This window comes from Pseudorca crassidens, chromosome 13 (assembly GCF_039906515.1).
Source record: "Pseudorca crassidens isolate mPseCra1 chromosome 13, mPseCra1.hap1, whole genome shotgun sequence".
Taxonomy (NCBI): Eukaryota; Metazoa; Chordata; class Mammalia; order Artiodactyla; family Delphinidae; genus Pseudorca; species Pseudorca crassidens.
In genome coordinates this window covers 40,647,110-40,673,133 of record NC_090308.1, presented here as the reverse complement: position 1 = coordinate 40,673,133, position 26,024 = coordinate 40,647,110, and the positions used below count along the sequence as shown (strand labels likewise).

Genomic DNA, 26,024 nt, shown 5'->3' with positions numbered 1-26,024 from the left:
GAGGAAAATGGTAAATATAATGAACTGTGAATAATAAAGGCTTAAATATAAATAAAATCTTCTAAAATTTACACGGGTATATTTTTCTACAGTTACCTCCCAGGTCACCCACATCTACCTGAGTGAAATTTAGAGAATATAAATCTAAATTTATAGGTCTTTTTCTTCATATTACCTAGAAACAATGTATAAAAACATTGGCCAGTAGCAAGGAGAAGTAGCTATTGGCATCCCTTTTCTGGTATTTTTAAAAAAAACTGTCATTGAGATTTCACTTTTACTCTTAGTATTGGGCTATATTTTGAAGACTCTCTAGGGACACACAGCTACTTAAAACTGCAGAGCATTATTAAGTGCTTAGTGTATGCAGACAGCTATGTGATATGCTATGTGCTGTGCTAAGGGAAATTCAACAAAGAATCTGTTTTAGGCAAAAACAATATGACCCATGCATGTATGTGTGTGTGTGTGTGACTTCATCTGGGCTGAAGTAATCTGTCTCAAGCTTGGCCTGGCAGGAATCCATGTTGTGAAAAAGTCAAATAATATTGGGGGAAAATTCAGCAAACACTTGAAGATCAATTAAGCTTTAGAGGTTAGGGTAGGTGAAGCATTTTCCCCTTGTGCTTTACACTTTTTTCTCTTTCAAGATACTGGGCTAGATTCTACGACATGATGAATAAAAATTAGTTAACTCCATTTGAGGAACTAGTCATTCAATTAATTAAGTCGAATGGGTACTTTTAAATACCTTCTGTGTGTCCAGCATTGTGCCAAATGTTGTGCAAGATAAAAGATTATTCTTGGCATTATCTTGCCTTTGAAAGTATATTGGGGGAGATGACAATGAAGCAGTATGAAAAGATAATGAGAAGGCTTACAGCAAATATCTTAAATGAATTGAACAAAAAGCCATCAAGAGCATTGATTCCTTGCTTTCTCAGATTGTACCAATCATGAGGATAAATAAGCAAGGATGTGGATGACCATTGAATTGGCTTTTGAATATAGACCTCTGCTTGATTTTGTTCCTGTTCTTGAGATTCTTTTCTTTCTTTTGGGTGCCAGGGCACTTCTGGGGAACTGGTATCATTGTCATGGCTTATGCTGGTGCTCAGGCTCTGGCTACCCAAGTCCTGGGACTCTGGGAAGTGCTAGAAAAGGCTGGGCTTCCTACCCTCTTTTCAGTAATAGGAGAGGAACAGAGCGGTCTGTAAGCAGGAGGTGGGTGCATTTAGAACAGTTGAAATGCACACAGGAAGGAGGTAAAGATTTTCAGCTTGTACAGGACTGTATAATTGACTCTGTTTCTCTTGAGATTGAGAGAAGAAAAATTTTCCAATCTAATGAGAGCTCTTATGGCCAACCCTAGATGGTCGTGTATTTTTGGTGACTCCAGCTGTTTGGTATTTCAGTTTCACAGTAAGTGCTGTCAAATAACTTAGAATACATTCTTCAGGGATGCTGTACTACACATTTGATCGCAAGGAACACAACCCACTCAAGCTAGCTTAGTGAAAGGATTTTTATTTAATATAAGAAACATGAAAACAAGCGGGGGCTTGTGAGAATGGAGTTGGAAACTGGAAAGCTGTTAGGAACAGAGACAGCTACTTTCTCTGTTTCTCTCTGGGTTTCTGGCTTTTGCTTTCTCAGTGTGTTTGCTCTATTCTCTTATTTATCTGTGCAATTTAGCTTTCTATGACTTAAAAATTAGTGCACACTTGGTCAGAAATGGTCACTCTGGTCCCACCTCTGCATGACGTTTCAGGGTAAGCTCCCGCTATCTGACTCTAGCTCTATAGGTCTTAGATCAAAGTCTCAGGGAAGAAGTTGCCCTCGAGACTAGTGCCCATGTGTTGCTCAGTCACCTGCGGCCATAGGAGCAGGATGTTATGATAAAAATATAGCCACTTAGGCCTGCCCCTAAAGTAGATGCTGTGCTGTAACATATAAGATGACATGGATTGGGGAGGAGTCCCAAAGCTGCCTACAGAAGTGCATATGAATGACATTTACCCATGTAGCACTCCTTCTTGCCAAAATCAAATCACTTTCCTAGCTTTTGCTGAAACAGAATGACTCACTGCTTTTCTGGAGTCAGGGGTGTGCGAGCTCGAGGACCTCAGAGAACTAACCACCAAATTACAGAGTTACCATTTGTGTTTCCTTAAAGAAGTCTACAGAAATGGATCCTCATGTAAAAGAAGTCCTGGTGGGCTGCCTGAATATCTCAGGGTTCTGCTGTGCTTTTGCTAATTAGGACACCTGGCCACACACAGTACAGATGAATAAGCTTTGCGTATCTGTTGCTAAAAAAGAGAAGAGAATAACAATAATATGGATAAGTTGACATGGGAAAGGGTTATCAGTGGGGAAGTTTCCTTTCTCTGATTTTTTTTTACTATAAAACGATTTAAAGAAACTCAACTGTTTGGATTAAAATCTATCTTGGAAACTAGTGAATACATTTGACTTAATTCATTCAGTGAACATTTCCTGTTTGCATACTATACACTAGGTACATGTTGCATCACGTGGCAATTGGGATGATGTTTCTTGATTTGTAGTTGGCCTCTTTGTAGGCAGAATTGGCTACATATTTGTGGGGCCCAGTGCAAAATGAAATTGCAGGAGCCCTTGTTCAAAAATTAAGAATTTCAAGATGGTGACAGCAGAGCATTAGATCAAGTACAGAACCCTTGAAGTCTGGTACCCTGGGTGACTGAACAACTTGCGTATCCGTGAAGCCTGCCCTGGCTGTGCGAGTATGGGCAGTTCACTTTTCACTTTCTCCCTCATAATTTCATGAGGGAAATGGAGGGTACTGTATTTTCTTCTCATAGAGTAGATACATGAGGTAGATCAGATGGGTCTGGTCCTTCCTCAGACTGTAATTTTGCCAAAAGAAAAAGCTCACAGTGTGCAATTTTTTTAAAAAAATAAAACTCATTACTTCTAATTATGATATCTCATACTTTAGTTACAGTGTTGGATAATATAATTATATAATTATAATTAATTATAAAAAGGTATTCCCTATAATGGTTTTCATGTTAAACCTCCCCTTTTCTTGCATATTCATTTTATTGTTTAAAACTTTCAGGTGATAAATTTATAAACTTCTTTGAAATAGATTTTATGTACAGTTAATTTTGGTTTAGTTTGTATCTTGGATTATAATAGCCTACAAAGTAGCAACTCAATGCAGTTTAGTTGAGGAAGACAATTGACTGGTTGTGTTTCAAGGGGATACAGTGATTTATAATGCCAGACTTTATGAATTGCAAGTCTTAATTATGCAAAACCAGAGGGAAATGGTTTATCTTGAGAGGAAAGTGGCAGTTTCCTACAAGCTGTATAATGTACCTTAAAATAATTTAATAAGTTTCATCTCAGGATTTTCATTAACTCAAACAGCATGTATTATAAAATATATCAGGCTGATGTATTATAAAAATGTTGATTTTTTTTAAGAAAAAAGAGCTTATATAAAATATTTAGATGGAAAAATTTCTAAAGAGAAAATAAAGGTTCCTGATTTATTCATAAAAAAATTATGATAAAATTATCCTTTGTAGCATCAATATAGCCTGAAATTCAGTATGATTATGCTGGGAAGAAGGTCATTCCCTTTTTTAAGACTGAGCTCCTGAACTGATCAGTCTCCTTTACGTGTTCTTCTTCCCACTGTGGTGCTCCCTGTGCTCTGGCTGGTCTCTCTGTAGGGCTGTCTCACACTCCCCCTGGGCAGATGCCTCTGTGTCAGGGACAGGGAAGGCACAATATCAGATGCTCGCAGGAACTGCGACTCTTGGTATTCAGACCTGCCAGCCACAGGCTTGTTCCTTGCTTGGTTCCTGAACCAGAAGAAGCCTGACTGGCAATACATTGAGGGTCTTCTTCCTACCAGGGAGAATGATCTGTAATTATTCTGTCACATTGTCTGATATGTGACAGTGATTCAGTGTCTGGCAAAGCAGAGATCAGCATCTTCACCTCTGTTTACCTTGCCATCCCACTGTAAGTGTGGCCAGTCTGTTGTACAGATCTTCTGTCGATGGGCTCTTGGCTTTTGGTTCTCATTCTAGTTTTTTCCTGCGACTGAATTCTGGATCATGGAATTGGCTGGGACTGAACCTTATTTCTAAGCTCCTGCCAGGTTTTTCTCTCTGGGCCTGGATCCCGCTTCCAGCATCCTTTAAAGAGACTTAAATAGACCTTCATAATCTTACTCTGCCTCCTACTAGGCTGGACAACTCTTTCATTGATTAGACATTGTTCTGTGTGCCCTCCCCTGCTCCTTGAAATGAGATTTGGGGAATGTGGCAACATGCCTAGACTACTTTTAAGTTTACTGTGCTCCAATGGGACTAGTGATCTCTTCCCAGAGTGGCCTTGCCTTACTGTTAGGTTTTTCTCAGCTAACGGTCTTGAAGATCCCGAGTGTCACCAAGGCTTGGCCAACTATAATTAGAACCAGGAAATTGGTTGAGATCAATCATTAATTGCAGTGGCTTAGCAAGGTGTTTTGGATGTGGTCTGAGTTGAGTGGTTATAATTGAGTTGATCTCCTCTATTAAACAATGTTAAATATATTTTATCTATTGGCAAGAAAATTCTTTTGAGATAATAAAGAGTGGAAAGTTCCATTCGGTGAGGAATTTTCTATCTAACTCTACCCCACTGTGGAGTAAAACTCAGTGTGACTGCTTTTCTTTTAGCCACAGAGGCTGATCCATTATCCTTTCCACTGTTGTAGCTCCAAGAGACAAAGAAGTTCTAGAGCCAGTGCAGGGCTTCTGTTCTTTCTTCAGTGGCTCTTGAGTTAGAATTTGCTCCAGAACCTGCTCTAGAACAATTAGGGGCAATTGAATTTTCAGCTCCCATTTGGCAATCGCCTGACTACTAAGGACCTACTCTCCTTTAGCTTCTTCTCTACCCACCTGAGCCTCCTCAGAACCAGAGTTCTTCCCTGGACAAAGCTGACTGGTGATTAACATGACAAAGAAGAGTGCTTTCAGCACCTGCTACCTCCATCTAGGTGGTGGCTTTTTTGTTTCCTGTACCTCAAATCCCTTCTTCCATATCAAAGCCCACTCTCAGATTTCACTTGAGAAAGAGCAGAGTACTTTCAGTACAAAGTGTAAGTCAATAATAGCTATTATCCTATTTTTATGATATATACATATAAGTATACTTATATTATCTCATATATCTCATATTATCTCTCTCTCTCTTTATATATACTATACTTACAAACACAAAAGATATGAAGTTTTTAAAAATAGGCACATTAGCAAAACAATCAGTAGAATTAGGTTAATAAACCAAGATCTAAATAATGAGGATGGGGAAATTTGAGGGAGAGAAAATTTGATTAAAAACGTAGGTTAAGAACACTAGATGTAATTAAGAATTAATTTTTTCAAAAAAAAAAGAATTAATTTTTTCTCTAAGTTATCTGATATGCAAGGCAAAACTACAACATGATCAGGTTTATAACCTTATTTTGTCCCAGATCAAAAGAAACATACCCTTTTAAAATGAGAGATAAAATGTTAAAAAGTAAATACATGTATGCACACACATTGTATATATACATACATTATATTATACACACACTATATATATATTTCTAGATGTTTGTGGAATATATTTATAGAATATATATATGTATTTAGTGTGTGTGTACATATGCATATATATGTATATATATATAGCACATTCCCATGATGTCATTCTCTAGTCAGAGGTTTTAGGCGTTTTAGGACATACCTATTTCTGAAACTGTACAAAAAATGCAGGTCATAAGATTATCCTTTGGTGAAGTCACCTTGGCTTTGAGAGTTAGGTAGGAATAGAGCATTGTTAGTTGTCATGGTTTTGATATTATTTATTCAGTGTTGGCTTTGTACTTCAGCCTGGCCCTGGCAGCCATATTGGCTGCTGTAATGCAGTTGTGTGGATATATTTTCTGCTCAGGTTTGGTGACCTAACCAAACAGGTTTTCTTTGGGTTGAGGGTAACAAGTTAATTTCAGCAACTTTAAAAGTATTTTCTGCTTGTTTTTTTTAGAAGATGTAAATACCTCATTGGGGATTTCTTTGTTTATAGTTCTTTTATTCTTCCAATACTAAGTCAGATGTCATTAGTGGGATTGATTTTCTGTTAGAACACATTTTAATCTGTGCCCACATATATTCCTCTTAGAAAAAGAAAAGAAATATCCATTTACTAATTCATTTACTAGAGTCCAGGGGTACATGAAAATGAAGAAAACGGGGGAAAGACCCATTCACTTTTTTTTTTAATTGCCTTTTTATTGTTGTCAATGAAACCCAGTTCAGGGAGAAAAAAAAAAAGCTTACCTAAACAAATAAAATTGTTAAATAAGCTGATTAAAAAATAGGATCAGTAGCATAGGTTTGGGGGATTAAATGTTTATTAAATCAGACTTTTAAATCATATCGACCTATAATCTGTAAACAAATATAGTACATGTGTAGGTAAAAGTCTGTTAGATTAGCACTAGTGGAAAAACTGAAGATTCCTTTGTACAGTGGTACCTCACTGCTCCTTGGGCCAATGCCATGGGGCCATGTTCTAGGTGAGTTAAATGAAAAAGCAGAAGGAGTTTAGCTCAATTCCACCTGCTATGATGGATTTCAAGGCAGATACTTGTTTCACATTATAGTAGGTTGGATTATGGCAAGGCAACAGTGTAGTTTTTACATTCACAGATTGGCTGAAAAAGTATAAATTAAGCTTCTTTTCTAGATGTCTCTCTCTTCCCTATTACCATAATTAGTAAGAAAGATGAATTAAAATAAATGGTGGACCACAGGTAGTTATAAAAATAGATAACTTGTAGAGTAATAAACATCTACAGTTAGCAAAGCACTAACATAAAATTTACCTTTTTCCATATGAGCGGAATATTATAAGTATGTTCAAGTGGTACAGTCAGAGACTTCAGAGTGGTAATAAGGCGTTTATAAAGAAAAAACGCTCAAGTACAAAACCCAGAGTAGGAAGCTGAATGCAGATGAGAATATACAAAAGACAAAATCCTAATTCCTCATATCTGATTATCCTACTTAATAGACACCACAATTAATTTACAGCCTGTTATGTATCTTAAAAAGTAACACTTTGTTACCTATGTACAAACTTTTTAAAAGATTAATTATGAGACAAGCAAAAATTGACTTAACAGTGGCAGTAAAATCAATGAAACTTGTATGATTTTGTGTGCTTTCACATACTTCTGTATACAGGAGTTTAAAAAAACTCGTGCAAATTCTATTCAAAAATCAATTCAAGTATAGAAGAAGAAAGTCCCAAGCTGGAAAATAAAAAAGGATCAAAATCTCAAAGTGACTGAAAATCCATGAATATATAAGTGATATTCATAGGTTCCCTTAATATTTATCAAGTGCTATGTAAGGTAACTGTAATGTTATCCTGAAGCCAATCTCATTTAAGAGATACAGTAATTCCCATTCTAATTCTAGATTTAAAAGCACTTAGTCCACACAACATGTGTTTCGGTGAAGTTGACATTCACTTACTCGTACATATACTTGAGCTGTCCTAAGGTCACCTCAGCCAGGAACAGTGTACCTTGGAAACTTTGGTAGGTTTTCTTGCCAAAAGAAATCTCCATAATCTTATATGTCTGGGACTTGCTGGGTTAAATAAACAGGTTCCACTAACAAACTAACATACATTCTACCCCTTCAAGAGGGGTGTACAGATGCAGCTTTTCCCAAACTCAGTGGACCTTTGGAGGGAACACCGGAACCACCACTGGGTCCCAGGACACTCATTTCCTATGGAACATGGTTTGAGAAATGCCAATGTCAATCTAAAGTAAATTTTCTAAAGTGGTGGTTCTCAAATTGTAATGAACACACAGAAGACATGTCAAAGCATAGATACAAGATCCCACTTCAGAGGTCTGGATTGGGACCTGGGAGCATGCATTTCTAAGAGACTCCAGGTGAAGCTGATGGAGAGAGGTCCACACTTTGAATGGTATCCTTCTAGATAAGGACCCACACAAACCTCAGCTGCAGGAAGCCCGACTATGGCCTCAGTAAAGGCTGTGTATCCTACAGCCAATTAGTAGGAGGTCAAACCAGCCCAGTGATGTCTGAGCAGGTCCTGGCACCTTGGTAGGGGGAGGACCACTGGGCTTGACTCTGGCTCTGCCCCTACTCACCAGACAACCAGGCATAGTGACTGCATCTTAAATGATGAATAATAGCGGCCCCCTTTCAGGGGATCTGTGAGGCTCAAAGGAAATGTTTGCACAAAAGTACTACCTGACAAAAAGCATCATACAAGTGTCATTAATCAGAAGAATGTTTCAGTCACAGCAGGAAAATCCCAGATGAGTTTTCTGTCTTCTGCTACTGCTGAGCCTTTATGAAAGTACATTCTGGTAGCTAATGAAGAGAAAAGAGGCTAAAAATGCAGAAAACTGTAGTAAGAGGAATATATATAAGTGGATTACCTATTAAAAATATGTAATTGTTTAAAATAATAAATCAACCCACGATCGAAGTAGTTAATTATGCTGGCTCTGAGATAGTATTTAGAAGTTACAGTATATTGATCTTTGAACCCACTCACTCTGCCACTCTACCATGTTAATGCTGGTTAAATTTTAACCTCAAGAGAATGAGAAAAAAAATACCTTCACTGAGATACATATGAATTAGATCCAAAACTTTTAGCTGCGATAGTTCCAATCTTATACGCTACCACAGTGGGAAAATTTCAAAAGTAAGTTTTAAAAAGGGCCTTTAATTTTGGTTGATAGCAACATCCACAAAATGAGAAAGGAACACACGCTCACACGTTCACATATGTGCATCTAGTTGTTGCCCAGTAACATCTTAGCCAATGAACTTCATCTCACAATTCAAAAATGAACGTGTAAAAATTCATAGTATCCATGATGGGGTTATGATGCTGCAAACATCTTGTTGGCAAGTCCCAGTTTCCACTGAATCCAAATGATTGATCGGAAGGGCAGGCCTTTCCCTGACATGTTGCATAATTCACTTTATATATGCTCCGGATGGCTCTGGAGACAAGACAACATCTCCTGAACGGGCCTACCTTCGTAGCAGATCTGGTACACTGCAGTGAACAGTGGGAACTTGTCCAGCAGCCCCTTCTGTTTGAGGATGCGGTACACCTCAGCGGAAGTCTGAGGTCCTTGCAGCTTCTGCCCATTCAGCATCTCCCTCTCCAATTCTTCAATGGTCCTTCCGGCCCTGGCAAAGGCCTCTGCTACCTTGCGGTTCCGACCCCCATAGCAGGTGGTGATCAGGTCGGCTATGCCGCAGCTCTCCAGAAAGGTGGCCATGGACACCTGGCCCTTGCAGAAGATCCTGGTGAAGGCGATCATTTCCACGAGCCCCAGGCGGATGACGGCAGCTTTGGTGTTGTCGCCCCAGCGGAGGCCGTCGCAGAACCCAGCTCCCACAGCCACAATGTTCTTCAGGGCACCACAAAGTTCAACAGTGTCTGCATCACCAACCACCGTAATTCGAAAATTTGGAGTCTGCAGAAGTTCTTTGAAGAGAAGGCCATTCTCTGTTACCTTGCTGCCGATGGTGGTCTCACAGAACTTCCCAGCAGCCACCTCATTGGCAGTGTTGGCTCCCATGAGCACACTGATGTCAATGCCGATCTTCTCTCGGATGATGTCGGAAATGAGCTTCAACCCCTCGGGACCCTCCTCTATGCCCTTGATGAGGCTGATGCCCAGCGCGCCCTTGGGCACTTTCCCAGAGATCTCGTCACAGATCCTGTGAATGAACTGGTGGGGGATGACAAACACCAGCAGGTCTGCATCCCACACAGTCTCACTGAGGTTCGGGATAGCAACCACATTTTCTGGCAGCTTGTGTCCAGGGAGATATTTTACATTTTCATGGTCATTATTTATGATGTCTGTCAGTTTTCTCCCATTAACTGTTTCTTCAAAGACCCACATCTTGACCACGGAGGCAAACTTCTCAAGTTTCTTGACATTATTACCAATTATTTTTGCAACAGCTGAGCCCCAGTTCCCTGAGCCCACGATGCACACTTTCAGGGGTGATGCTGCCATGGCCAGGCAGGAGCGCTGCAGCCTGGCTTGCACCTCCCCAGCCAGCAGGTCGCCTGTCTCCGCCTGCTCGGCCCAGGCCTATTCACTTTCACCTAAAAGGTAACAGGATAGTAATATTGAAAGGAGTATCAACTAATAGGTACAGATAAAAATTAATAGTATTCTGTGGGGAGGGATAAATTAGGAGGTTGGGATTAACATAAACATACTACTATATATAAAATAGATGAAAAACAAGGACCTGCTGTATAGCACAGGGTACTATACTCAATATTTTATAATAACCTATAAGGGAAAAGAAACTGAAAAAGAATATATATATATATATATATATATCTGAATCACTCTGATGTACACCTGAAACTAACACAACATTGTAAATCGACTATACTTCAATGAAACAAAAAATTAATAGTATTCTACCTATAGTTCTTTCATTTTTTAATTATATTTATGAATAATTTGATGAAAAAATCAGCCATAAAGTTAGAATTCAAAGAACTTACTCTTTTAGAAGCATTTAACTTAAGGTAAATATGATTTAGCAATGGATATTGATCTTCCCTTGGCCCTGGGGCATTTAAGACACTGTGCCCACATATATGAACATGAAGCTGAAAAACTAACCACAGCTGTGGTGTTAGTGGCTTCTTCTCTTAGAAATTCTTTCTGATATTTTTGCACTCTTTCCAGATCTATTGCTCCCTGGAGTCATGTTCCTGGATCCCTGGTAGCTCCTGGCTTTACTGGTCTGTTCCAGGTACTTGCCTTAGGGGCATTTGTTCTGATGATCAGTTTGGACAATTAACCTTCATCCCAACACTTCAGACAATATTTTGTTATTTACACGTTATATTCATCATAGCAGTAGTTAAGAGATAACTGTTCTTTACCCAGTAGACTGCTTTATTTTTAAACCTTTTTGCCTTCTTTCTTGGGGAAGTAGAGGGCATTTAAGAAGCATCCCTGGTATATACTGTGTTGGATCACTCTTATTTTTATATCCTGTCTTACATCTAGGTGAAATCTGTAGGTGTCTAAACATATCAGTGCTTTTTAAGAGGAGAATTAAATAGACATTCCCTTAAGGGGAATATTCAGCATATAATTAGAGACAAGGTATAAAGGGCAAATACTGCAGGGAGATATATGTGGGGTTCAATTCATCCTAAGATGTAAATGACTGATACCTGATCCTTTCCATAGTCACATGGGTGGTGATGAGTGGGGGCAGAAAGAAAGAGAGGTGGAAAGAGACAGAAACATACACACACACACACAGACACACACAGACACACACACACACAACAGAAAACGAGGATACTACATGTCTTTAGAAGAAATCTGGGGCAATGTGGAGCAGGAAGTTTGGGGTGGGGTGTGGAAGAGATGAACTCAAAGGCTGGGAAACTTCATAAACTTTGCCTACTTCAAAATGGTGTCAGAAATCAGCTCTGCATAACATGTAAATAAGTTTTCCATTGTCCTTCTTGTTACTTGCCTCCCTTGACCAAAATAATTGGAAGTTGATTGTACATGCAGATTTGGGAAGAAAACTCCGAAGATTCAAGTGTATAAAGAGCCAATAATCACCCCGTAATGTGGAATAGGCACTCACCGATCTTCATTTCCTTCCCCACCTCAGGCCCTACCTGCTTCTCCCTGTCGTAGTAAATGGCACGTCTAGACTTTGCAGTCACTGTGATTCCTGTATCTCCCTCAGACCCGGGGGGATGTGGGGTGGGCACTGCCTTCTCATCACACTTACAGCGTAAAATGCAAATTTGTTCCCAAAGCCTACAGGCCCTTCAGGATTTGGCTCCTGGCCAGCCTCTGACCTCATGTCCTTCCACTTGCTCTTCATACTCCAATTCCATTGACTCCCTGCTGTTCTTGGATCACACATTCATGCTCCACCTCATGGCCCTTGCGCATGGAGTTCTCTCTGCCTGTGGTGCTCTTTCCCTGGATATTCATCCTGTTCACTTCATTCAGGTTTCTGCCCACATATCACCACGTTAGAGAGGCCTTCCTTGGTCACGCTATCTAAAATAACACTTCCCATTACTCTCGGTCTGTTTATCCTGCTTATTTTTCCATTGGTGCATTTGCCGCCTAACATGATATATAGTTATTACATATCATTATATTATATATTTATATATGTATTGATATTGCATGTTTCCCCCACTAAATGGTGTTATATCTGTTTTCTTTATATCTTTCTTTTTTGTGGTCTCAGGATTTGTTAAGTGAATAAATAAATGGACAAGCAAGACAGTGACTTTCTTGGAAAGTAGCCATAAGCTAGAACCATGTACAGTTAAAACAGCATTACGGTAAAGGCAAGGATAAATAGCAAGTAATTGCATTGCTTTCAGAGTGCCGGTTGTGGAAACTACTTATTGCCTAATCCTAGGTACTGCCAGCTGTTCCTGGCCTCCAAGCAGAGGTGTTACTACCTGGTGGGCCAGAGGCCAGAAACGGTAACTTGGTGCCTCCTGGGGGAAACTGACCCTCATGTAGAAGGGAGATAACAGTAATCCGGGGAAGGTCTTTGCAACTTCTTGAACCACAGGTTTCTGATGAATAGCTTATGGAGCAGATGCTTTCTTGAGCAAGGGCAAAACACAAGCACTTAAAATAACAAAACAAAACCTGAAAGAAACAATGAGTAAGAAACAATGAGTACCCATTCTGAGGAATTGTGGGGAGGAAGGAGAAAAGTTTCAACAGAAGTGCTATGGTGATTATCTTATAACTTGGCCTGATAACACAAACTGTGGTGGTGGCCTGTGGGGACATGCTCCAGTCTGGGCTATTTAGAACAATGGTAAGAATGCGTTAAAAATAGAAGAGATAGACTAATTACCTACTTGTGCAAGGTAAAACCATATGACCTTTGTAGACAGAGAAGTCCTTCTGCCTTTGTCAAGTAGAGAATAGACTTGAAATATACTGATATATATATTGTGTATTGAATTTGGGAGGCCATGAGTGGCCAGGCTCTTAGTATAGAGGGAAATGTGAATTTCAACCTCAAGATGAATTTATGGAACATGAGAGAGCTCAGCCAGGGCAGCAATGAAAGAATTAGAAAATAAAATCCAGGAAGAACAAAATTCAAATTTGAGTCAACAGTTGTCTTCCAATTACAAAGCCTTCTTTTGTAGACAATAATGAACTGCTGTGTATCCCCTTGTCTTTGAAATCCCCGTTCTCATCTACCCTTGTGAAACTTACACCCTTATTATAGAGCCGTTCCTCAAATATGTGATACTCCGCTGCCTGGAATGTCCTTCATTCCCCTTCATTAGCTCGTGAAACTTGTAAGGCCAACTGGCCCGAGGCAGGGGAACACAATCAGATTCACAGGTTGCATCAGACCGAAATTCTCCGGACCACCCAGTTCCAGAAACTGACCTGGAGACATTCTGGACTACCCAGTTCCAGGAACTGACCTGGGGACTTTGAACCCAGCCCAGCCTTCCCGCCTTTCGAGGGGCGGGACTAACGGTCCCCCAGGATACCCGAAAAGACCACCAAATAAGGAATACCCTGCGCCCTCCCAGATTCACCACACCCCTTTCCCTTCTTCCCCTATAAAATCTTGCCCAACCCTCGCCCTGGGTGCGACTTCTCTGGCCCCTTTCTCTCGGACCAGTGAACCTCGCCCGGGAGCGCTCCCTAATAAAGCTCACTTGTAGCTTTCCTCTGTTTCGCGGTGCCGTTTGTTAAGATCCGACCCGACCCTACAAAACTTACTTCCATTTCAAGGCAGACCCCTCCCCAACCCTTGTAGAAGGACAAATCTTCCACATTCTTCTCTTCCATGGTACTGTAATTTGTTCACACCATCACTCTCCCATGTTGGTCTGCTGTAGTACTTTCAAGGCCTGTTCTCCTGATAGCCTGAGAGTTTTCATAAATGCAGGCATTGTCTTATTTATTCCTGTCTTGTTTTGGCACAAACTAGATTTTTCAGCAGATTTCACCTTTTCTAAAAGATCTTTCCACTGCCCCAATTTTAAGGTGATATGTATCTCTGACCTTCTCTACTAATTACTAATATTTTGTTTATACTTCTCCTGATGCGTTTGTCACAGTCTGCCGGGCTCTAGAACTGCTTGAATTTGTATCTCTCTCCTTCAGAAGATGTGGGTTCCCTTGAGGGCAGGGACCATGTCTGATCTTATATTCTCTGATGTGCCTAGCATAGTGGCTGGTCCGTAGTGAATGCTCACAGTGTTTAAATTGTACTGAAGAGATGTAGACTTAGGCTTCCAAATGAAAACTTCTTATCCTTTAGATGAGAAATTGCCTGTCTGTGATGGCTGTTGATCATTGGTTTAGGTATCAAAATAGGATGTCTAGATTATTTCCTGAAGGTTATGTGATTAAAAATGGAATAGTTTCATATCTTTGAAATGGGAGGGATAGATATCATGACCTTGCACGTTAGCTTATTTTCTATTCAAAATCTAAGACCTTTCCCTGTACTTTCATAACTAATTTTTAAAATCATGTTTGCACTCTACCTTAATTGATCATTTAAGTGCTAATTCAAACACATGCAAAGTTCTATACAGAAGAGAAATTAAAGAGAAATTCACAAATGCCAAAAGCAATTATACAGGTTAGGCCACAAAAGACCATGGTGCATTCAAAATCAAAATCCTACCAGATCCAAAGGACTGAACTGCTAATAGTGGAATTTCAGACACATGGGGGATGGGTGTGATGGTGAGATTTGATCAGTCCTTCAGAGTGTACCATGGAGGCTAAATGCCTGCTATACACTGAACTAGTAGGAAGAAAATAAATCTTGACATTCTTTCCTTACATGAAACTAAAGTCCTTTCTTCAGAAGAAGGGACTCATCCTTAAGCTATAAAAATGTACAATAATCTATGGGGTCTTTTCTGCATTGCTGCTTGCTCTCTTTTTTACTTATGGTAAGGCACTTAGCCAATCTCACTTGATTGCATGACAGACTTTACTCCTCCATATAAATTAATTCAATTCTCTACTCTTTCATTCATTCTAATTTTAGACATAATATTATAACAGAACAGTTTTTTCTAACTGGAAGAAGATGAAATACAGGTTCTGTGTCTTTTGGGCCAGCAAGGAATTCCCTCCTATTTCTAATGTAGTGAATGGTTCTCTTGAAGCACAAAACAAGTCAAGGAAACTCTCCTTTTTGTTATTGTTTTTGAAAATCTTACTGAATCAATGTGGTTAAAGTTTTTGACTTTGTTTTGCAGATCACATAAATGAATTCCCCTCCCTCCCTCCAAGTCCCAGTTGGCACATATAGTTACTCTTTAAGATATTATGTAGTTTGTCAGTAATTGAAGGGAATATCCAATATTTCTGGAGGGGAGAAAGAGCATTGACTTTTTCTTTTAGTTCTTTCAAATGCAAGTTTAAGAAATTTTAGTATTTGGGAAATATATCAACGATAAACCAGAGATTCCCCGAGGCCTGATTTACTTTAAAGATAGTATTTTTGTTTTTGCAAATAGTATATTCTAAATTCATTAGCTGGCAGAGAAGATATTGCAGAAATGAATTCATTTTGGAATTGCACTGTGAACTCATCATTCTGTAGATGGCTCTGTATATTAATTGATCTAAGTTAGACATTTTTACTAATAAAAGGACTGAGTTTCTTCAGGACTATGCTAAATTGTAACTCAGATGCATTTCCGTGTTGCACCTTGCACCAAACAAAGCTCATGCATGTTGATGCTGATCCTTGGTTTATTCTGTAGCTTCCAAGAAAGTCTAAGAAGTATATATTTCTCAAATGCTTCATTACCTTTCGAGGATCGTCTGAATTCTTGTACTTCCCTTCTACTGAAGTTGCATTTGTTGGTCTTGGATTATCTGTCAAGAAGGATGGGAGAAAAAAAAATTGAATGTAAGCTTCATGAAGGCGTAGGCCATCTTGCTTGTTGCCTTCCAAGTGTCTAGCATAGATTAAAGGATAAATAAGAATGTAATAATTGCTCATTAAATGAAAGAAAATCAGTGGTTTTCATGTTCAAAATCCCATTCTTTCTGCAGGAGATGTCCCTTGCTGCTTTAGATCACAGTGATTAAGAACAAAGAGTTTTGGCATCAAGCAGGCCTGGATTAACTCTTGACTTTGGTCAAGTTACTAAATATTTCTCTAAACCTGAATCTTCTCATTTGAAAAGGTGATAAATGGGATGCTCTTTATAAAGCACTTTGTAGTGTTTGGAACATGATAAACTCATGATAGATGAGCTTTATTATGAATAGTAAAGTTTACAGGACATTTGCCTGTATTGACACATAGAAAAACCTACTTCAACTAAATAGAAAGCAACTCAATGCCATAGTTGTTGGGTTTTTGTTGTTTTCACTTGCTTTGTAATGAAAATGGAGGAGACCCTACTAGAGCCCAAGCTATATTTTATTCTTGAATTATATAGCCTGCCTGTGTGTGCCTGGATAGTTGAGGGTCTTATCAGGGGGTTATGTATATGAGGAATTATGTTGCTTCCTGGAAGGGCCATCATAACAGAAGAGATTTGAGGCACATTGCCTTAGTTAAAGTCAAATAAAAAGTGTTATTCTGGGTGTGGTGCCTCCAGTTGAGCAGTCAGCTCCCAGGCTGGGCTCTAGGGTGGAAACCTAAAATAAGAGTGAGCGAATAATAAAAGCTAAAAGTAAAAACTAAAAATACCATTTAATGAAAATCTCTTTTGATCTTTGAAAACATATCATCACTGTCATTGGTTCCAGCAGCAGTGATGGAGACAAGGGAGAAATGGCACCATCAGGAGGGCATAGGATGCCAGGATAGCCCAAACTAGCAACCACAATGAAGACATCTTCAATCTCCCTGACTCTTCCTGGCTACACTGTCAGTATATCTGCTTCTGCTTGTATGTTGCTAATGGGCATCTGTGGCCTAAGTACCAGTATAGCAGTGAGATAGCACAACAAAAGATGGAAATGTTGATTGCCAGCCACATAGTAACAGAGAACACTAGGTCAGATGTACAGAGATAGTACCTAAGGGACTCCTAGAGAGATTAGTATGAAATTTGGGGAAAAAGAAGAGTTCCTACACTATTGTAAGTAAATACAGATAAAACAGAGTTTTGAGATTGGTAGGGTGACCTTATTTTTGCCTGTAAACTGTGAAGCATGACCTACCTGAAGAGGAAATAAGTAAATGTAAATTGTAACTTAAAAAAAACTCAGAAGACGATTTTGATTTGATAGTAATCCAGAGTTCTATGTTTCCTACATATCCTAAGAAAATGATTGATTATCCTAAACTAAATTGTTTTAGAAAAAAACAGAGACTAATATTTTAGGGATTTTCTCTGAATTTCTGATTTTGTTCCCTGGAATCAGTTACAAAATTCCTACTGAGAATTGTTCAATGAAAATCTGATCTCCCACAATTAGTGTTGCTCTATATCTTCTTTGGGATCATCATAAGATGATGCTCATGAAGAATGAGTGGATTAAAAAATGTTGGTCCTACAGGAAGTGAAAAAAGGATCACATTATGCTGTGCTTTGTTTCTCCTCCTCAAGGTTTGGAAAATATGAGGGCATATGTCCTTTAGTTTTATTAGAGTTTTTCCATCAGTGAATATTTTTGATATGATTAATCCTGAGTTTCATAGAGTTATAGGTTTTATTATGTTGATTTAATTCAATAGATCAGTGTATTTGGTGAGAGAGAAAGTTTGAGAATCTTTGTCTTACCCGAACTGATTGATCTTTGAATAGACTGACTGGAGTCACTTGTTTGTTTAACATATTGTAAGCACAATAACCACAAATCCTGATACACACACACATAGCTCTCAGATCTCTCTATCAATATATATGGAATGATAGATATAATTTTAGAAAGAAAGAACTGGTTATGCATATGATTTTAAAATTAAAAGTTGAAGATATAATTTTGAAAATTGAAGTTTACTGAAGAAAAACTAAGTGATGGAATTATTAAATTACACATAAATCTTTTTTTAGAAGACATACCACCTCCCCAAAATCCTTCCAAACATTTCTTTCTCTCTCTTTTTATGTATATATAATATTAATGTCATAATTTTTAAAGTATGTATTTCAACTTTATAAAATATTCATTGTCTATAATCTATGAATGATTAGTTTAAAAATTAGAGGTTTAGATGCAAACAACAGAAACTGACTATGGATAATAGAAAAGTAATTTTTTTAGAAAGATATAAGGTATGTCTCAGAATTGATAGAAAAATATTGACAACATTTTCCTTATGATCCTCCTGGTGGAGTATCATGCTGTATCAGTTAACTGTTGCTGTGCAACAATCCATCTGAAACTTAATGATTTAAACAATGGGCATTTTGTTATTGGTCATGAAGTTTGTAAGTTGGTTGGATGATTTTTCCGAGCTAGGCCAGACTTGGCTGATATTAGCTAAGCTCACTCATGAATCTGCTGTCAGTTGGTGCATCTGTTCCTCCCTGAAATGTTTGGGAGCTAGTTGGCTACTGTCTACAGTGAGAACGATAACTAGGCCACCTGTCCCTCCAGTGGACTGGCCTAGGTTGTTATAGTAGCTAGGGAAGGACAGAGGGAAAGAGAGAGAGAGAGATTTGTATGATGTCTTGAGGTCTAGGTTCAAGATTGGCATGCCATCACTTCTGCCACAATTCTTTGGCAGGATCAACTCAACAGGGAAAATAGAATCCACTTCTTGATGGGAGGAGCTGCAAAGTCACATTGCAAAGGGTGTGGATAAAAGAGGTTGGGGAGAGAATTGGGGCCATTCTAGTAAAACACCCTTCTGCCTCCTCATCCCCAGGTCCCCAAAAGCTTTAGTCAATCATGCCATCAAACTTGAATTCCACAGCTTAAAGATCTAAATCAGATTCAAATATGGTTCATTAGTTGTAGCTCCTTTTGATACAGAAACCTATGAACTGAAATGACAAGTTAACTACCTCCTACATACCTAACACAGAGATAGCAACAAGATAACTGCAGACAACACTCCTGTTAAATAAGAGAAGAACGGGAAGTACATAGCTGTCAGTGGTTTGCAGAAGTTCTGAATTCCAGCTGGAAACATGCTGCCAGGTCTTCCTCCCCTGGAGGCTGGGGATGTTGCTTGATTAGACCTGGGTTCTTCTCCCTGGGAGTGTCCTCTCAGCCGCTTTGTCTCTGCTGCTTCTTATGAGTAGCACTGCAGTCCACCCTTTTTCATCACTTTTTGCTCTACTTGTTCATCCTTCCTTACCCATCACCCCCTGACTACCTCTGAAGAAACAGCTCATTTTGGCTAGCAGATTCACTTTTGTAGCCTGCTTCCTTCTACAGCAAGCTGAAGGCCAAGACCTCTTTACAGTTTGAACAGTCTATTCCTTTTAATCCAGGCTAGTGGTGTTTTCACAACTTTCTGATATGTCTACGAATTGAATAAAATTTCACTACATTGGACAAAACCCAAACATTCCACTTTCTCTAGCCTTGCTGCTACTTTGGGATGACTTCTGTAGAACCAACTCTGAAAATTCTGATCAGTTCTTTTTTTTTTAAGTTAGAGGATCTATTAGGAACCACCTAATTCTTTCACAGACTTTAACACTTGATTTCACTTTTTCCCTCAGGCTAAGGAAACAGGTGATGAGAAACAGTTTTACTTTCCAACTCACTATGTTATGGTTCATGATATTTCCTCCAAATTCTGCTTTCAAACTGGTTAGTTATTTCTTTATCTTATCTTTTTTTCCCTTCCAGTGTCATATCACATGCAGCTAAAACACTTTAAACATTTTGCCTGGAGACTTCCTCAGTGAAATCCAAATGTTTATTGGATATGTTTTACATCTTCCATTAAGCCAGACAACTGTTTTGTCAACTGTCTTGCTACTCTGTAACATAGGTCACCATAGTTTCATTCGCCAGTATAATTTCATCACCATTTTTCCAAATTTGCCAATAGTTTGCTATTTGTTTTTCAGGCTCTGCTTCTTACCAAGTCCCAAAGCCAATGGTATATGTCTTACGTTTTATTAAGGCAGCATCCCCTCCTAGGTATTAACTTCTATAGAGATGCTGAATAATAAACCACCCCTAAAGGTAGCACTAAAAGCTATAAGCACTTCATTATTGTTCCTGAGCCGATGGGTCAGCTTGGCAGATTTGATCTTAGCTGGGTTTGCTCAAGGGTGTGAGTCGCTCAGAATGGCTGGGGTTGCCTGAAATAGGATGTTTGGTTGCTTTTGGTTGATGGGGGCAACTCATTATCTGGCAGACTAGCATAGGATTGTTCTCATGGTACTGGACAGAGTTCTAAGAGAGAGAAAGTAGAAATATGTAAGAGCTTTGGAAGTCTGGGCTCAGACGTGGCCCACTGACACTTCTGCCCTTTCTATCGGCCACATCAAATCATAAGGCCAGTCTAAATACCAGCAGTGGGGAAACAGATTTCATTTCTTGTGAGAAAATTCAAAGTCATGTAGCAAAGTTATGGATAAAGAAAAGAGTAGAGAATTGAGGCCGTTTTTGTCATCAATTCACTACAATCTCAAACTCTGCGAAGTTGGTTTTCCTAGTGCAATAGAGATGGCTTAGGGGTTCTGTGGAGTCAATTCTGTGGGCTATATGCTGCAACCTGGATTTTCTCAGAAGGAGCACAGTAGTTCTTAAGGCATGTACTGTAGAGTTGTTACATATAGTTCCATTGCCTGTCACGGGCAATAGTGGAATAACTCCTAAAATACATTGGAGTTTATCTCAATTGTTACACCCAATAGCTCAGATCTTTGGAATTGGAGCACACCATTGAAGTTGGAATTGGAGCACACCATTGAAGTAATGTATAATGCTTTGCTAGCCCTACAACTTCCTTCGAAAAGTATCTGCCCAGCAAATTTAACCCAAGATATGGTTAAATTTTGCATACTCAGAAAGCAGAGGCTTAATTCCTTCAGGTGTTTTAGGAAGAATATGGCCAGGTATCACAGAATCACTGTTGGTGGCATTGTATTTTGACATGTTCCCTAAGATTTCTTCTCCTTGTTCCCACTGCTCAGCTCCCTTGCTCCTTTCTCCCTAGCTTTCCATATGAGCTGCCTTAAGGGAGAGGGATTAACCAGAATAAGAAAAAGTCAAATCCTTGCCATTCGAACTTCTAAGAAGACACCTGACACATGTCATCAAAAGCCATGATTCTGGCACAAATAATTGTTTAGTCTGAATACTTGGTCAGATTTTTCTGCCCTTGGGAGTAAAGATACACTCAGTTGATTGAGGGAAGGAGTGAAGTTGAGAAAAGAGGAGAATAAAAGTAGTTGTTGTGAATCCCTGAGAAAGGGGTATATCCCTGGCTTATTCCCAGGTTGGAGTTCTCTGTGTTGGAGGGAATAATAGAATCTAAGAAAAGTTTGAGACCTCTATTAAGAAGAGGGATCTAAACATTTTCACCCAGGTTGTAATCAGGACAAACTACAAGTCTTCCCAAGAAGCTGTGAGTCCAGGATGGAGCCAGAGCAGAAACATGGCCCTAGTTGAGAGAGATGTATACGCAGCTGCGTCCTGCATCTCACTGTAGGGTGGGGATGTCAGCTGGCAGTGCCTGAGCTTCTTGAGTGATAACCAAAAGGGCTGGAGGACTTGGAGGCATCCTGCAGTTCAGTCATGCTGGGCAGAGAATGCATGGACCAGGAGAACAAAGGTCATGGAGGGGCCACTGATGTCCAAAACAGATTGTGATACATCCCAGCTGAGGCTACTATGGCCTGAGGAGGTCTGAGGCTAAGATGGTATAACCCCTTGAAATTAAATAAGCAGGACCTCCCCTCTGAACTATCTCCAGGAGAATTATGAATTGACTGAATGTTTGCCCAAATGAGATTGAGTAAAATCCAGAAAAGACAGAGTTTACTTTGAACTGGAAAGATCAGTGTTTCTGTTATCAATAAAAAATGGGGGTTGAGAGTTAAGTACAATTATAGAAATACCCTAGTTCACTGATTCCAAGACACACATTTTTTTTCACATTTTAACATATCTGAAATTGAGATGCAGCTCACAAACCATGACATATCACAGTTTAGTTTGCAGTGATTTTTCTTTCCTAATGGTACGTAAAATAACAGTGCATCTTACAAATGATGGTGTCTTAAATTCAATAAAACACAACATAAAGGAAGTTATATCTTTGTATACTTGGGATTCGTAAATCTCACTTATTAAAACTGAAAATGCTGGTATTTCAAGACCTATAGCTCAGCCCTTCTTGGCATTTATAACTCTTCCTTTTTTCACAGTGACATCTTTACTAATAGTCCTGCAAGGCCAGGGAATGACAGCTTGAAGTTGTGTTGGTATCTAAGATGGGAGGGACTATAGCTGCTGCTCAGAGATGAGCTGAATGCCACTTGGGGCCAAGGTGACAATGTCATGGGGCCATTCTGTGAAATGCATTATATACTTTCTATATAATTAATATTACATACACTGAAAACAGTTTGGAAATCCACTTGATAGTAATATATACCCAGACATAAGATTATGATTTTATTTTTATATATAAACTATATATATCTATAAGTGTAATAATCTGCTGTTATTTTAAAATTTCTATAATGGATTTTTTTTATAAATTGTAAAAAAAAAAGATTTTTATAAAAGAATGATGCCAGGGTCCTATGTACAATTTTTAGGCCACTGCTACTGCCCTCCGTTCCTTTGCTCCAAAGGTCACTGGCTAAAGAATATACATCCTCTGCCTCATTTATACCTTTAGAATTTCATGAGCTGTTCCTTTCTAAGAAGCCCATATTCAAACTACTCATTTCCTACTTCTTATTCTTTTAACATCTCTAAAGTAGATAGTAAGTGCTAGTTAATTGGTCAGCCAAACAATGTGTGGGGAGAGTTTTAAGAAATTGAAAAACATATTTCTAGGGAATATACTGGGAGAATATTTATACATAATTTGTTCTATAATATATAGTAGTAATTGCAATCCCAGGATACTAGGCACATTACATTTCAAATAAGATTTACATTCTTTGAACTCAGTTAATTAGTTTATTTTGTAGTTTATTTAATCCTTGATCAATAAATTACAAAACTCTAGGCAAGCCATTCTAAAATACTATGCTTGTAAAATCTCAGGGTGAGGGACTGCATGCACCTTCAAATCTATGTTTTACAATGTTCATGATTTTATTATTGTCTTCACACATCCTATATATTCAATAAGCTATTACTGAACAAAGTGTATGTCTGAACTAATACTCTACACTATAAAATAGTATTACACATTATGCTATAATGTTGGAATTTTATGCCCCTATAAAATTGTTTTAGGAAATGATTTTTGGGTCCAAGCTTTAGGCTTTTTTCCCTTGAGTGCATCTCATTTTAAAGTAGTTTAGTTGGCATTTATTTTTCTTGAAAATCAAACACCATGAAACATAATAGAATATTGATCACCTTCTTTTACTGTTTTCAGAATCTATTATCTCTGTTGTTACACAGAGCTGTTAATACTGCATGGTTTGGTAGCTCTCCATGATTCATGGGAAGATTGTAGCTGAGGCCTCATACCATGCACAAGGTGGCATCCAGGACACCTACAGAGAATTCCTTGGAGACTTCTCTGAACTCCAGATCTAGCTCAGGCAGAGTGTGACTTCCGTGTCAAGATTTTGGTCCTTTCCTAAATACAAACAACTATGATGACTATACACAAGTTTTTTGTAATAGTGAATTTTTTGTGTCAACTTGACGGGGATGCCCAGATGGCTGGTAAACAATTATCTGTGCATGTGTCTGTGACGGTGTCTCCAGAAGAGATTAGCATTTGAATCAGTAGACTGAGTAAAGAAGATAGCTCTCACCAATTTGGGTGGGCATCACGTAAGTCCCTTGAGAGCCCGAATAGAACAAAAAGGCAGAGGAAGGGTATATTCACTGTCTTTGCTTGATCTGAGACATCCTCGTCTCCTCCCTTCAGACATTGGCACTCTCTTATATTTCAATATATATCCTGTTGGCTTTTTTTCTCTGAAGAACCCTGATTAATACATTTCTCCACCTTTTTTCTCCTCTGCCACATATGACAGTTGAATTTTACATTCATGACAAAGTTATACATGTAGACCAAAAATTTTGTAGGTATTTGGGGATATTCCTAAAACTGTTAGGAGGAAAAGACAAAAGCAAATAAAATAATAAAATAAAAAGCCCACACAGACCATGTATTGATATAATAGTCATGCAAGCTTAATCCCCAATAGGTGCTCTTTAAAGAGCTTAAAGGATGGCCCAGAAACATTTTAAAGGAAGTCTTAAAGTTTTCTAGGTACCTACTCAATAAATAATACAAATAAAGATAGACAAGCGAATATATAGTGTATATACTACTGAACGAAAAAATTCTACTTGATTTAATTATAATTCTACTTGATTTTTAAAAATTGAAGAAAGGTTGGACTTCATCAAAATTAAAAACCTTTGTGGTTCAAAGGATACTATTAAGAAAGTAAAAAGAGAACTCATAGAATCATGTTTCATATATATCAAGTCATATATCTGATAAAGAACTTGCCTGTAGAATATGTAAAGTCTTACAATTCAATTTATAAAAAGACAATTTAACACAATTTAAAAAAATGGACAAAAGACCTGAACAGACATCTCTCCAAAGAAGATATACAGATTACCAATAAGCACATAAAAATATTCTCAGTATTATTAGCTGTGAATAAAAAATGTTGCCTGCCATATCAGTAAACAAAGGATGTTGCAGCCATCAAGCCATCACATTATAGCCACCCAGATGGTGAGCCCTGAGGGAACTCAGGATGGAGACAAACCAGCTGCCAGCTGCCAAGCCCTCGACCACTGCAGCCACCCCCAGTGGTACACCCTGAGGGGACTCAGGATGGGAAAAGAACAAGATACTGGTCCTAGATAGCTATGGTACATATCAAAGGAATGAGTTCAACTCTTACATCTTCCTATACGTAGAAGAGTGCCAAATTCCTTGAGATATCTGGTTTTCTTTAGTTAACAGTAATGTTTTGAAGTTCCGACTACCTGGTCTTTGTTGCAAAAACTTCTATATATCCTGGCTCCTCCCTTACCTCTTTGTAGCAATCTCTCAGAGCTATCTGAGAGGCTGAATCCCGGGCTTAAGTCCTCTGTTTTGTTCACCAAATAAAACATAATCCTCAAGTTTTAGGTTGTGCAATTTTTTTCAGTTGGCATAGTCATTAGGGAGATGAATATCAAAACCATATATACTAGGATGGCTATACTAAAAAAGACAGATAACAAATGTTAGAGAGAAAGTAGAGAAACTGGAGCTTTCATATAACACTGGTGGGAATGTAAAATGGTGCAGCTACTCTGGAAAACAATTTGGCAGTTCCCCAAAAGAATAAACATAGAGTTATGATAAAGACCCTGCACATCTACTTCGAGGTGTACTCCCTAGAGAAATGAAAACCTATACACATATATTCATAGCAGCATTATTAATAATAACCCCCAAATGGAAACAACCCAAATGTCTTTCAACTGATGAATGGATAAACAAAATATAATATATCCAAACAATGGAATGTTATTTAGACATAAAGGGGAATGAAGTACTGATACATGCTACACCATGGATGAACCTTGTAAACATTACGTGAAGTGAAAGAAATCAGTCACTAAAGACTGACTTTATATTATTCCATTCATATAAAATGGAATAGACAAACATTTGTCCAGAAAAGACAAATATTTAGAGAGAAAGTAGATTAGTGGTTCCCTGGGACTGGGGAGGTTGGGGAGAAATGAAGAGTGACTACTAGTGCCTATGGGATTTCTTTTTGGGGTGATG

The 26,024-nt window shown here is 38.6% G+C and overlaps 1 long non-coding RNA gene and 1 pseudogene across 1 annotated transcript in view; one reads left to right on the top strand and one right to left on the bottom strand.

The window, feature by feature from the left end:
* Positions 1-26,024, top strand: part of LOC137204986 (uncharacterized) — a 172,440-nt gene that overhangs the window by 5,527 nt on the left and 140,889 nt on the right. The window lies entirely within an intron of this gene.
* LOC137204985 (glycerol-3-phosphate dehydrogenase 1-like protein pseudogene) lies at positions 9,005-10,132 on the bottom strand (annotated as a pseudogene).